This window comes from Danio aesculapii, chromosome 6 (assembly GCF_903798145.1).
Source record: "Danio aesculapii chromosome 6, fDanAes4.1, whole genome shotgun sequence".
In the NCBI taxonomy this organism is placed as follows: Eukaryota; Metazoa; Chordata; class Actinopteri; order Cypriniformes; family Danionidae; genus Danio; species Danio aesculapii.
In genome coordinates this window covers 16,849,959-16,864,291 of record NC_079440.1, presented here as the reverse complement: position 1 = coordinate 16,864,291, position 14,333 = coordinate 16,849,959, and the positions used below count along the sequence as shown (strand labels likewise).

Sequence of the window (14,333 nt, the reverse complement as noted above, 5' to 3'; positions counted from 1 at the left end):
GACAAATATAAGACAAAATTAAAACTCCATTTTAAAAAATGATCTCCCTTTTGTACCAAAAAAGTTTGACAGTGAGCACACAATGTGTCCAAACAGATGAAGAAACCCATTCAAACATTCCAGAAGGTAACTGAACCACTAATGTCTATAAATGTATTAATAGAATAGCATTGTTCTAATAAGAGTAGGGCACATTGTAATGTAGTATTACAATGTCTCCCATCTGTACAACTAGAAGCTACTTGTAAGCATTATGGAACTGTCTAAACTTCCCCTAAATATCAGACTGGAGATTAACAATAGCAGATTTGTCTCACACAAAATCAGAGATGCCCAAATTAGGGCCAAAGTTGACCCATGGTAACCTTTGATTTGGCCCACCACCCCACCAACCTGAGTAGAAAGGAGATGGTTTCAAGATTGTCAATTAAAAGGTAATAACCCATTGTTTGTTTTGTTGTTAAAAGCTTACGTAAATTAAATGTTTCAATTAAGTGATGTAAATTAATGAGATTTAGTGTAAATGTACATACTGTCACTTGACAATGCAGAGACTTTGGTGAGCAAATCAAGGCAAAGGCAGATTCTGCTTGACTAGTGTATTCAGCATTGAAGTCCACTGTCTTGTAGATTGTTTATGTTTTTATTGCAATAAGTTATCATGTAAAAATTTGCACTGCATTAGTTAATACGATTTTAAGTAATGTGTTCTATTCATTTTGAAGTATTATGAAAAAAATTAGGAAATGACCCATAGCAACTTTAATGTTATATAGTTTGGTATATTTACCTTCAGCCCACAACTTCAGGCACCCCTGCTCTAAATGAACACAAAAAAATTGAGATAAAACATTTTGTTGCAGTCAAAAATTAAATGTCAAATAAATGTCAAAGTTTGCCATTATTAACTCACCCTTTATTTGTCTTAAACCCTTTACTTGTATTAATCCATGAGTTCCTTTCTTCTGTTGAAGACAAAATAGGACATTTTGACAAAAGTCTTCTGATTAAAGGGCACCTATTTTATCTCCTTTTCAAAATTTAAGATAAGTGTTTTGTGTCTCCAGAATGTGTCTGTAAAGTTTCAGCTCAAAACACCCATCAGATTATTTATTATAGCTTTAAGAATATTTGGGATTTTCTGCTCTAAACACAATGTAGCTGTTTTTGTTGCATGTGCCTTTATTGCTAGTTCTCTCTGCCCACTGTTCCCACATGCCTGTCAGAGTGTGCCTCAATCTCCGGCTGCGTCAGATAAACAGTACAGTGATAGACATGAAGGTAGCAGATCCTTCATCACATGATGATTGATGATCACAGAGAGCTGAACAGATCTTTTAATCCAAGTTGCTTTGAGCATGTCCTGTCTTGTTGATATGATCATATGCATTACTACGAAGAGGTGTTAATATGCAACTGTCAATCAAATTGGTGGGCGGGGAAACTGCACTCCTACGTCACGTTGAGTTCAACCTCAAAATGGGAGGGATTTGCATCCTATTATAACGTAAGGAAATTAAAAAAAGAGACTTATTGTGTTTCTATCCCCCCGATATGACGGTGGAAACACTATAACTCCACACAGTTCTGTTCAAACAGCTTAAAAATTGTATCATAGGTGCCCTTTAAGACAAAAATTGATGGAAACCTGTAACCATTGACTTCCATAGTATTTGTTTTTCCTACTATGGATGTCAACAGATTTGAAAGTCAGCTTTTTTCAAAATATCTTGTGTTTAGCAGAAGACAGAAACCAATAAAGATTTAGAACCACTCCGGGATGTGTAATTAGTTAGTAAATGTTAATATTTGGGTGAAATATCCCCTGGCACGAGTGCAACGATTCAACTTAGACAGTGGTTGTTTGTGCCCTGCTCATCCCAAATACCCATCCCGAGGTGGATGAACAATACATTTAAACCTTTTTTTAAACTAAATTGGTGTTTTCATCTGTCTGTGTGTGTGAATTCCCATTTCTCTTACGCTCCAGTTACCCTGAAGCTAGCTTAAAGCAAACAGGCACACACAGCAGCCGCTCAGACACATCAGCACGGCAGCTGGCCTACTTTGCTTCAGTCTATTAGCCAAAGCCGAGGCAAGTCCCCACACACTCAATCAGCTTTGAGCCGCATTTGGAACAAAGGTTTGGGGGGGTGGGGGTGGGGGGGGGGATTGATGTTTCTAACAGAGGCTCTAACTCTTTTTGGGGTGTAGCTGTTGGCCCTCAGGAGCTCCCGATCTCACTCTAAACACCGCTGGAGTCCCGAGGGCTTAATGTGTTTACTTGCATTTCCTACACCTAGCTCATACTCCTCCCCCAGGGCAGCCAACAGTCTCCCACCTCGGCCAACACCGTGCCCTCCTCGGTCTCATCCGCATGCGTGAAAACCAGCAGCTCCCAACACAAGACCATTGGAGAGGGTGTAAATGGATTCAAATAGTGGAATGACAATGGAGATGATGTGAAAAGACCGCCTCTGAATCAGCCGTCCTAGAAAGACAGAAATAGAGTGATAGACATGTGAGAGGTTGTATTTGCCACTGGAAAATGTGTTTACAACTATAAGCAGCTCCCAGAAATTCCAGTCAACAGAAAGCTTTCATATACATATAATTTTTTTTTTCTTTCAAATATGTTCTAAACTCAAAAAATGATGTTTGCTGTTTGTTTAAACTACCTAGAGAACTTAATTGGTTTATGTTCAATCAACTTAAATTTGTAAATACTAATAAGTTAACTTATTCCTTCATGTTTTCCCAACACAAATTGACTGTGTGGAACCCAGCATTTGTTACAGTGTACACTTGTGTAAACACAAATGCTTGGTTCCACAGTGTTCCTTCATTCCTTCAACACAAATCGATTAAGTTAACCTAATTGTTTTTACAAATTTAAGTGGATTGAACATAAAACAATTAAGTTGTTTAAAGAAACTCAAGAATTGTGTTTATTAAGCTCATTTTAAATAAGTAGTTTGAACAAGCAGCAAAAATATGTTTTCAGAGTGTATGTGCTGTTTTCATAGTATTTCATCTCATATTTTTCTTTTGCAGAAAGTCTTATTTCTTTTAGTTTGGCTGCAATAAAAGCAGTTTACAACCATTTTGTAAGGTAAAAATTTATCATTATTGTTTCGATTGCCTATAGTTAACATAATAACCTAGTTAAGCCTTCAAATTGCACTTTAAGTTGAATATTATCTTGCAAATTATCGACGAAAAATTAAACACATATAAACAAATATAAACACAAACACAAAATAACTTACTTATTAAAACTGTTTACAAATGTGTTGGAAACAAAAGTCTTCTCTTTATCGAACTCATACTTTACATATATTTATTATATCGAAGTTGACATTTAGCCACGCCATGTTGGTGTTTCGTAACATCCAATTTTTTTACAAGATAGGTTCAACCTGGAGGACCAGGACATACACTATGGACAATTTAATTGAACCCAATTCACCTATAGCACATGTCTTTGGACCTGTGGGGGAAACCGGAGAACCCAGAGGAAACCAACGCAAACACGGGGAGAACATGCAAACTCTACACAGAAATGTCAACTGACCCAGCCGGGACTCAAACCAGTGACCTTCTTTATGTGAGGCAACAGCGCTACCCACTGTGCCACCGTGTCATCCCTTGTGTGTATATCAATTAAGAAAAATGTACAGTTGAAGTCAGAATTATTAGCCCCCCTTTGAATTTTTTCCCTTTTTAAATATTTCTCAAATGATGTTTAACAGAGCAAGGAAATTTTCACAGTATGTCTGATAATATTTTTTCTTCTGGAGAAAAATTGTTCTATTTGTTTTATTTCGGCTAGAATAAAAGCAGTTTTTAATTTTTTAAAAGCCATTTTAAGGTCAAAATTATTAGCCCCTTTAAGCTATTTTTTTTTTCGATAGTCTACAGATCAAACCATTGTTATACAATAACTTGCCTAATTACCCTAACCTGTCTAGTTAACCTAAATTAACCTAGTTAAGCCTTTGAATGTCACTTTAAGCTGTATAGAAGTGTCTTAAATATCTAGTCAAATATTATTTACTGTCATCATGGCAAAGATAAAATAAATCAGTTATTAGAAATGAGTTATTAAACTATTATGTTTAGAAATATGTTGAAAAAATCTTCTCTCTGTTAAACAGAAATTGTGGAAAAAATAAATAGGGGGCTAATAATTCAGGGGGGCTAATAATTCTGACTTCAATTGTATATTAGTATTTAAATATCTACTTAATAATTTAACTTTTCAGATGGGTTCAGGTAGTGCCTCTTTCCTGTTGCGCTTCAGCAAAATTCAGTATCTCAAGAAAAATGACCACCTTGTGTCATATAAGATATATCGACCAATCAGCGCAGTTGTCAAGGCAGAATTTCAAGCACAACCAATCATTTTCAACAGAGACATGGTTAATTATTTAAAGAAATTAAAATGTTAAGTTCAGACAACTTAAAATATTAATTACAAGTTTTCTGCTGTCTAATGAGTAAGTTAAACACACCTGTTTACGTTTTGATTCCAAAACCTGGTATTTTAAGTAATGTCAAGTTATATTAACTTAATATCTATATTACTGACAACAGCGGGGTTTACAGTGTAGTTAAGCCTTTAAATTGCACGTTAAGCTGAATTTTATCTTGCAAATTAATAACAAAAATATTATACCTTTAACATGTCAAAGAGAAAAACTTAAACTAAACCTTAAAACTATTGTTTACAAATGTTCAAAAAAATCTCTCCATTAAAAGGCACTTTCAATTAAAAAAATTAAATTTTCATGGGAGGTCTAATCATATTTACTAAAATATATGTGTGTTTTTTTCTCAAAATATTTATGTTAATTTAATATGAATACCTGCAGTTTAAAAGTCACCCGAAGTCCCTTTAAGCTGAATATTACCAAAGATATTATACTGTCTGAGTTGTTAAAAATTGTACGTGTGCAAATGTGTGTGTTTGAAGAATTACACTTTCACGGGAGGTCTAATCAATTTGACTTGAACTGTGTGTTATTATTTTGGGCTGCGCAGTTATTTTAGGTGGTGACACAACTAGGACACGTCTCATGGAGTCTATTTTTGTAGTCGCCTACTACCAGACGCTTTTCACTGAAATCCCACGAGTACAGTTTGTGAAATAAAGTGATATTGGAATACTACAAATGGTTTTTCATATTTTATTTCAAACGGTTGCTCTGAACGATCGCTATTTCTTTTGTCTTCAGAAAGCTATTTTTGCTTTGTGGGTCACTCTGCCTCTTGAAAATCTAGTAGTTCCATGAGTCAGCTCTGCTCTTTCTCTAGTCTTCTCTCTCTCTCTCTCTCTCTCTCTCTCTCTCTCTCTCTCTCTCTCTCTTTCTCATGACCAAGGTATATCTCCATGGCTACAGGATCTTCAGAGGTTCAGGTTGCAGAGGTGGGTGTGTGGGTAGGTGTGAGCTGGAGTCATGGTAAATGAGTCTGCACAAGCACTGAAAATGCGGAAGAATGCATACATTTGCTTGATTCAGATTCTTTTACCAACTCTGCCCCTGCTGCTTTTTTAATGAGCGTGACTGGAATGTAAAGTGCTGAATGAGGAGAATAGAGACCCAGGAAAAGTCTGGACTAATTGGGAATCAAAGACAATGTCACTACTGGTTTCTTTGTTTTTGACATTTCGTCACTGGTAAACGTTTGCACTTTGCAAACCATTTTGACCCCTTTAGTTGTATCTCTGCTAAATATGGTTCCATAACGAAGTATACTGTGGTCATGTCATTGGTCCATTTCCTGCTTGTTATCAAACTATTTCATAACTGTAACAAGAGGCAATTCAATCATACTTAATGTTAAAACAGCTGTAATAGCATTATTTATCAATGTGTGGCTCTTTTTGGATTCTCAGAAGCTATAGAAACTCAAAAATGTACAATAGAAAATATGTTGGGGCCATTGTTGTTGTTTACATCCCCAAAATGGTTTATACATGAATGGAACAATTATTTAGCTCTTAGATAAAGCATAAGCCTTTATTTCCAAATATTTTGTGGTCCAGGGTCACTTTTATCAATAAAATACTATTTAAATGAACACAGATTAAATAATCTCAGTTTACAAATGGAGTTAAAAATGTTTTTTATTTCTGGTTCTAAATCTAGTTACTACCTGACAAAAGTCTTGTCATCGATCCCAGTTGTAAGAGCAACAAATAATAACTTGACTTCTAGTTGATCATTTGGAAAAGTGGCAGAAGGAAGATTTTTTTGATGAATCATCTGTTGAACTGCATCCCAATAATCATAAATGCTGCAGAAGACCCATTGTAACCTGCATGGACCCAAGATTCTCAGTGAAATCAGTCAAGTTTGATGAAGGAAAAATCATGATTTGAGGTTACATTTAGTTTGGGGGTGTGCGAGAGATCTGCAGAGTGGATGGCAACATCAACAGCCTCAGGTATCAAGACATTTGTGCTGCCCATTAATTAAACCACAGGAGAGGGCAAAGTCTTCAGAAGGATAGCGCTCGTTCTTATACTTCAGCCTCCACATCAAAGTTCCTGAAAGCAAAGAAGGTGCTCCAGGACTGGCCAGCCCAGCCACCAGACTTGAACATTATTGAGCATGTCTGGGGTAAGATGAAGGAGGAGGCACTGAAGATGAATTCCAATAATCTTGATGAGCTCTGGGAGTCATACACAATATGAATTATTTTTCCACTGCACCATGACTTTATATTCTATACTGTACATTATTTCTGTTAAGTGGCAAGACTTTTGTCAGACCTTTTTTTTAAAGTCAGACCTTACTGTCCTAATTAAATAATAAAAAATCAAGGCATGATCATATTTTATTTTGGTAAAATAAGTGTAATCTAGAGGCCTTTGCCTTTTATATAATCAACTTCTAATACCAAACGATCAAATAGAAGTCAAGTTATTATTTGTTGTTCCTAGAACTCGGATAGATGACAAGACTTTTGTCAGGTAGTGTAGATGATTCCTCTACTATTGTTGTGTTTATTTTTTGATTACACCAGAAGTAAATACATAATATCAACTTATTGCATGGATGGAATTCACACAAGTTGCATGTGATTGACTGAATAGAATGTAATAACCATAAATAATGAATGACATTACAACACTGAAATAACAGCTTATGTTCGTCCATCGATCAGAAGCTTGTGGATGTTGTGTTATAGCAACAGCAGGCTTTCAGGGCATTTCAGTAGTATTTCTTTCAGAAGAAGAACACAATGTGGCATTTTATCTAACAAAGAAACAGGATAAAGCCCTTTGTGTTGTGCATTTTGTTATTTTTGTATTTTATTTTAAACATTGTGGATGACATAATTCAGTTTTGTTGTATGAATTAGTGTGGGAAACTTTTCAAACATATAAGTATTTGCAACCTTTGACCACAAAATGTTGCACAGGTATATATTAAGTAATAGTCAACAAATGCATACTATGGGTGAAATCTTTTCTTTTATGGCAAACATCATCCAAATATTAAGTAAAGAACATGTTCCATGAATATACACTCACCGGCCAGTTTACTAGGTACACCTTACAAGTACTGGATTTTACCCTCTTTTGCCTTCAGAACTGCCTTAATCCTTCATGGCATAGATTCAACAAGGTACTGGAAATATTCCTCAGAGACAATACTCAGCAACAATACTCAGGTAGGCAGTGGTGTTGACATGATGCTTAATTGATACTAATGGGCCCAAAGCGTGCCAAGAAAATCTCCCCCACACCATTACACCACCACCACCAGCCATACTATAACTAGTTGTTACAAATTATGCAATAGCACAGAAACACTTCTGAAATTGTTGTTAAAGCAATCTGTCCAAAAGAGTCTGTTTGCAGAAATGCATTAGATATCTGATCATTATTAGCAATTGACAGTCAAGTTATTTAAAGGCATGATATGTGATTTGGTGGTCTGTGGATTTTGTTATAAGAGTTGAAAGAAGGTCTAGATGTATTTATATGCATTTATATAATCAGCAGAAGGTGTAGGATTAACAAAAAATTGTCCAATTAAAATGTTCAGTCCGAACATTACAATAGCCTGTCATATCGGTCTTTCAACATGTAGTTGTGCACCCTGTTCATGTAGGCACGTATTGTGTTACTAGTGCACTTTGAACTGTTATTTTTTCTCACTGGTGAATGAGACATGAGGTAATCTGACTTCTACTCCTGTCATTCATGTGTTTTGGAGAAGGCGGGGCTTTGGACAGTGATTACACAGGGAAGGCTGAGTTTTTAGCTTTCAAAACTAGCTTGCAATGGGTAGCCTCTCTGAAATCACATACCAGAACTTTAAACTACTTTAAAAGTCACATAAAAGGGAGTTTAAAACTTGATGCAATGGATTCCAAACTTTAAAACTGATTCTCAGTTCTTAGATCCGAGACCAAAAACCAAAAATTTGTATGTTTTTGTGAGGGTTGCGTTTAAAACCAGCCTAAAGTACTGTATATATTTTAACGCCTAAGTTTTAGAATACACACATAGTTGACCCTAAAACCTTTCATATATTCCATTTGATCCACACAGCCAAAATGTCTGCAAATCTCAAAATATCCTCTTTGTACAGCCTATGTTTCTCTCCACAAACTTTATAATCAATAACAATTTCTTTATACTCCTTTAAAAAGGAGAGTTACAAATGCATTTTAATACTCAGACACATGCATTCATCAATGGTGTCATTTGTTTTTGCAGTCTTCATTAATTGTTGTTGTTGCTCTTAATCTGTCTTCTCTTAAGTATGGGGCATGTAAGATAGGATGACAACATCAACAGCCTGAGGTACCAAGACATTTGTGCTGCCCATTACATTACAAATCATAGGAGAGGGCAAAGTCTTCAGCAGGATAGCGCTCCTTCTCATAATTTAGTCTCTACATCAAAGTTCCTGAAAGCAAAGAAGGTCAAGTTGGTCAGCCCAGTCATCAGACATGAACATTATTGAGCATGTCTGGGGTAAGATGGAGGAGACATCGAAGACGAATCCAAAGAATCTTGATGAACTCTGGGAGTCCTGCAAGAATGCTTTCTTTGCCATTCCAGATGACTTTATTAACATTTATTTGAGTCATTGCAGAGATATACGGATGTTTTATTTTGGTAAATTAAGTGTAATCTAGAGGCCTTTGCCTTTCATATAAACCACTTCTGATACAAAATGATCAACTAGAAGTCAAGTTAATATTTGTTGTTTCTAAAACTTGTATAGGCGACAAGACTTTTATGGTTCCATAAATATTAATGGTTCTTCATGGAACCACTGTTGCCAGTATAGAACCTTTAAATATAAGGACAACACAGTAAAGTATAAAAGTTTACATAAAACATGGAAACCCAAAATGAATGTGTTTTCACTACATTCTTAGCAAAATAACATTTAATCAATATAGCCTACTTGTATATATTTTTGTTGATGCACTCAGACTTGATCTGTTCTACCAATGTTATTTTTACCGTTAAACTTTATGATGCTTTATTTGCCTAAACGCTCCCATATCCCTTTCCACACATTCGCATAACCACGCTCATCCGTCATCAATCAAAGGGAGATTTTCAAAATTACAGCTCTGAATGAAAGAGAATCGTTCCCTTCAATTACAGGGAGCACCAGGCAATCACAGGTTTGATGTATCCTGTATAGTATGACACACCAGGGACCGTGAAATGAATTTAGCTCAACCTCGAAGAAGAAAACAAACAGCGTGACTCACACCCAGCACAACGGCAGATCAAGGCTCTGTAACATATTAACAGTCAATTAATAACATACTGCTTCTTCGATCTGAGACGAAAAGTTCAACGCCGGCGTGAGTCAGAGAGACGAGCGTTCATGAATAGAATGCTTATGACTCAACAGAAATGCGAAGTTGCTTTGGCTACAGCATGCAGAAGAGGCAGTTACGTTCGGTTTCAATTGAATTTAGAGCATATTGTTATATAATAGAGACGTTTGAGAGCTATATTTAGAGTGGCCTCACAGCGAGTCGCGTGGAACACTGATGAAAGCTATGGCAACATGTTTTAATTTCAGGTTATGAGGAGCACTATCACTCAGTTTAATGAAGCTGTTCAGCAGGTTTATGGTCAGGGATATCAGACCTCGCAAATGACGACAGATTTTTAATTGTTTTTCTGTATTTGCAAAAGTCAATGTAATATTTTAGATTAGGAAGCACATATTCAGTAATAACTAAGAGTTGTTTTTATCCACTATTCACCGAAAGGAACTGGGTTGGTTTATGGATCTACAATATGGTCATGTAGAATAGCATAATAATATGTGCTTTGTAAAGAACAAACAACATGCAAGCACTCTTAGAAATAAGCTGTTACTGAGGCGGTACCTCTTCATTATGTACACATTTGTACTTTACAGCTGTGTATTTTTAGGGTACTATGAGGTACACGTTTGAACTTTTTTGCAAGGTGCGAATTACACGGGGTTTGGGGGGGATTGACCCCCCTAATTAACGATTGTTGCCCCCTGAAGAACATCAAAACAAGATGTATGAGAGAAATTAGCCCTTTAATAGTAAGAAATAGTTTTCTCTGATCTCTAATTTATATCTTAAATATTAATCATTAAAAATATTTAATATAAATATAAATTTCAACCTCCATAATGGTTAATACCATTGAGATTGCATAATCGTGCCAATCAGTGCTAGGAAAAATATGATTTAACAGTCTGAAACTGGCAGTTCTAGAGCATCGAAGTATTCTAGATGCTTTAGACATCTTAAGTATTCACACAACATGCTTCTTGTAAAATAGGGGTTTTTATCTGCATGTAGCCTAAATAAAAGAACAATTAGACATAATTTGTATAATTTGACTGACAGTAACCTTTAAAATAGTCACTAATTATCCCTCAAAACACTAAAAACAAATACATTTTATTAATAAATGAGAAGTAATGTAAATACATTCATAAATTTAATCCACTGAAGCATATATTACAAAACTACTACCAAAAGAGTTATCAACAAGCAAAACAACTGCATTCTGATAGCGAACTGCACCTGTATGGCAGGGTATGTGAACTTAAATTTTTACATTTCATTCTAAGCATTCAGTGTCCGCAGTTCAATTAACCATATGTAACTGTTTTTGCTGAAATCATTGCTGCAATCAAAAACGAGTAATGTGTATGATTCAGCATAGCGTGAACTACCTGATATAACATGAGAACTGCAGAATCAAGCATTTCTAAGTAGGTCCTCACTCCATTCAGCTCCTCTGATGGCTGTTAGCCAAAGACGTCTGCGGTTGGCATTGAAAGCAGTGTGGTGTTCGGTAAAATTTCAGTTTTCTATTTTTCGACTTTCAAATTTGACATCCTACCGCACAACATGACATGTTTGCTATTGCAACCGGTCTTTTTTTGCAACCGGTATGCGCAGTTGTGCCGTAGGTTGGTAATTCCCCTATATGTACCTTTAAGGACCTGTTAGGAACAAAAATTCATTGTTTTTAAAAGATACTGACTGATTTTGTACCTTTATTTCTGAAAGTTTACGATTGCTGTTAAGCAGCAAACTAATAGTGAATATGTGCTCCCTAATCTAAAGTGTTAATAATCAAAATAGTTGATTCATAAGCAGCGATTTTGCAAATAATGGAAGTGATCTTATTTTACAGATTGTGATGTACATCAAAGTGAAACAGATTATTGAAAATGGGATACTTGTTTTAGCGTTTGTTGATCACAGGAAATGATCAGTGGTTAGCATTGTCGTCTCACAGCAACAAGGTCACTGATTCTAGCCCCGGCTGTGCAAGTTCACATTTCTGTGTGGAGTTTCCATGTTCTCCCCGTGTTCGCGTGGGTTTCCTCCGGGTGCTCCGGTTTCCCACACAGTTCAAAGACATGTACTATAGGTGAATTGAATAAACTGGCCATAGTGTACGAGTGTGAATGCGAGAGTGCATGGGTGTTTCTTAGTCATGGGTTACAGCTGGAAGGACATCCGCTGCATAAAACTTACACTGGAATAGTCGGCAGTTCATTCTGCTGTGGCCACCACTGATAAATAAGGAACTAAGCCGAATTAAAATAAATGAATGAATGATCAAAGGAAGTTATGAACGCAAGCACAAAGTGAAATAGAAATGGGTGGCATTTAAATGGGAAAACATAATTGGACAACATCATCATACGTCTTCACCAAAAGCTTAAAACTGATTTTCAACACAATCTCAATGTCATTTCAATTATGACCAATCATCTTATTAACCAATTGTTTTCAGTTAGGGTCAATATGTCCTGACTGAATATGTTTTTCTTGTTAACTTAATATTTGATGGTCCCTTTTATAGAGTCTGTTAACTATTTGTAATATTTACAACTATTAAACTATTTGTAACTCTACAACTATGTGTCAAATAGCAGTCATTAGAGTATTAATGGGTTGCTGATTATTATCTGTTAACACTTCATTTGAAGGTCAGATCCCCAACAGAAATTTACAAGTCAACAAGTCACCTTATTCTTAAACCTTAACCTAGTTTATATTAATACTATAATTAGAGGTATTTGTAGTTTCAAAGTTGCTTAGTCAACAACACGTCTAAAGTAGACCCTCTCACTATTTAAAATCAATTTTTTTCATTGAGGAGGCCTGTGTGTGTGTGTGTGTGTGTGTGTGTGTGTGTGTGTGTGTGTGTGTGTGTGTGTGTGTGTGTGTGTGTGTGTGTGTGTGTGTGTGTGCGTGCGTGTGTGTGAGAGAGAGAGAGAGAGAGAGAGAGAGAGAGAGAGAGAGAGAGCTAAAAGATGACTCACCTATTTACAGTGGGGTGTAACATTCATGCTGCCGTCCACACAGCAGGAGTGCATACACAACTGTTCATTTTTGCAAACATATTTTGCAAAAATTTGATATGTAGCAAACCAAATTAGAGAAAAAATAAAAATATATATATACCTATAATAAAATGTATGTGGACCCCTTGGATTTAGCTATGTTAACTGACACTAAATTTCTGATTTTTTAAAAAGCTGATGCCATTAGCTATAGACTCACCAGCCACTTGCACATTTCTAACCAGTCAATCACATGGCAGCAACTTAATACATTTAGGCATGTAGACATGGTCAAGATGATCTGCTGCAGTTCAAACCGAGCATCAGAATAGGGAACAACAAGACATGGTTGCTGGAGCCAGACGGGCTGGTCTGAGTATTTCAGAAACTGCTGATCTACTGGGATTTTCACGTACAACCATCTCTAAGGTTTACAGAAAATGGTCCGAAAAACAGAAAATATCCAGTGAGCGTCAGTTCTGTGTTGATGCCAGAGGTCAGAGGAGAATGGCCAGACTGGTTCGAGCTAATAGAAAGGCAACAATGACTCAAATAACCACTCGTTACAACTGAGGTATGCAGAAGAGCATCTCTGAACACGTCCAACCTTGAGGCAGATGGGTTACAGCAGTAGAACACCACACTGGGTGCCACTCCTGCCAGCTAAGAACAGGAAACTGAGGCTACAATTCACACAGGCTCCCCAAAATTGGACAACAGAAGATTGGAAAAATATTTGAAAAACAACTGCAATGTTCAGATGGTAGGGTCAGAATTTGGCATCAACAACATGAAAGCATGGATCTATCCTGCCTTATATCAACGGTTTAGGTTGATGGTGGTGATGGAATGGTGTGGGGGATTTTTTCATGGCACACTTTGGGACCATTAGTACCAATTGAGCATCATGTCAATGCCACAGCCTACCTGAGTATTGTTGCTGACCATGTTCCATCTTCTGATGGCTTCTTTCAGCAGGATACCTTGAACAGCTGGTTTCTTAAACATGACAATGAGTTCACTGTTCTCAAATGGCCTCCACAGTCACCAGATCTCAATCCAATAGAGCACCTTTGGGATGTGGTGGAATGAGAGACTCGCATCATGGATGTGCAGCCGACAAATCTGCAGCAACTTTGGTGACCATTTCCAGTACATTGTTGAATCTATGCTATGACGGATTAAGGCAGTTCTGAAGACAAAAGGGCGTCCAACCCGGTTCTAGTAAGGTGTACCTAATAAAGTGGCCAGTGAGTGTAAATCAACATCAAAATAGATCATTATTTCTTTGAGCACACTGTTTGTAAGTATTCATCCAGAAATCTGAGTTTACTTGCATACATTTATGTGTGCATTTTTCTATTTCATGTCCAGTGTACATCTAAAGCCTTCAAATAATAGAAAGCCACATATTTGTGATCAGACCTGACTATTTGTGCTGCAATTATTATTAAAAATTAAATGAACTGAAATGTAATTGTAGTAATA

At 36.4% G+C, this 14,333-nt stretch overlaps 1 long non-coding RNA gene across 2 annotated transcripts in view; it reads right to left on the bottom strand.

The window, feature by feature from the left end:
• Positions 1 to 14,333, bottom strand: part of LOC130230588 (uncharacterized) — a 39,470-nt gene that overhangs the window by 7,504 nt on the left and 17,633 nt on the right. The window contains exon 4 of one of the 2 annotated variants that reach the window (XR_008837963.1): positions 2,197 to 2,491. The exons of the other annotated variant lie outside the window; for it this stretch is intronic. This is a non-coding gene — a long non-coding RNA (uncharacterized LOC130230588). Of the gene's footprint in view, positions 1 to 2,196; positions 2,492 to 14,333 lie in introns of those variants that run through there. 2 annotated transcript variants of the gene reach the window in all.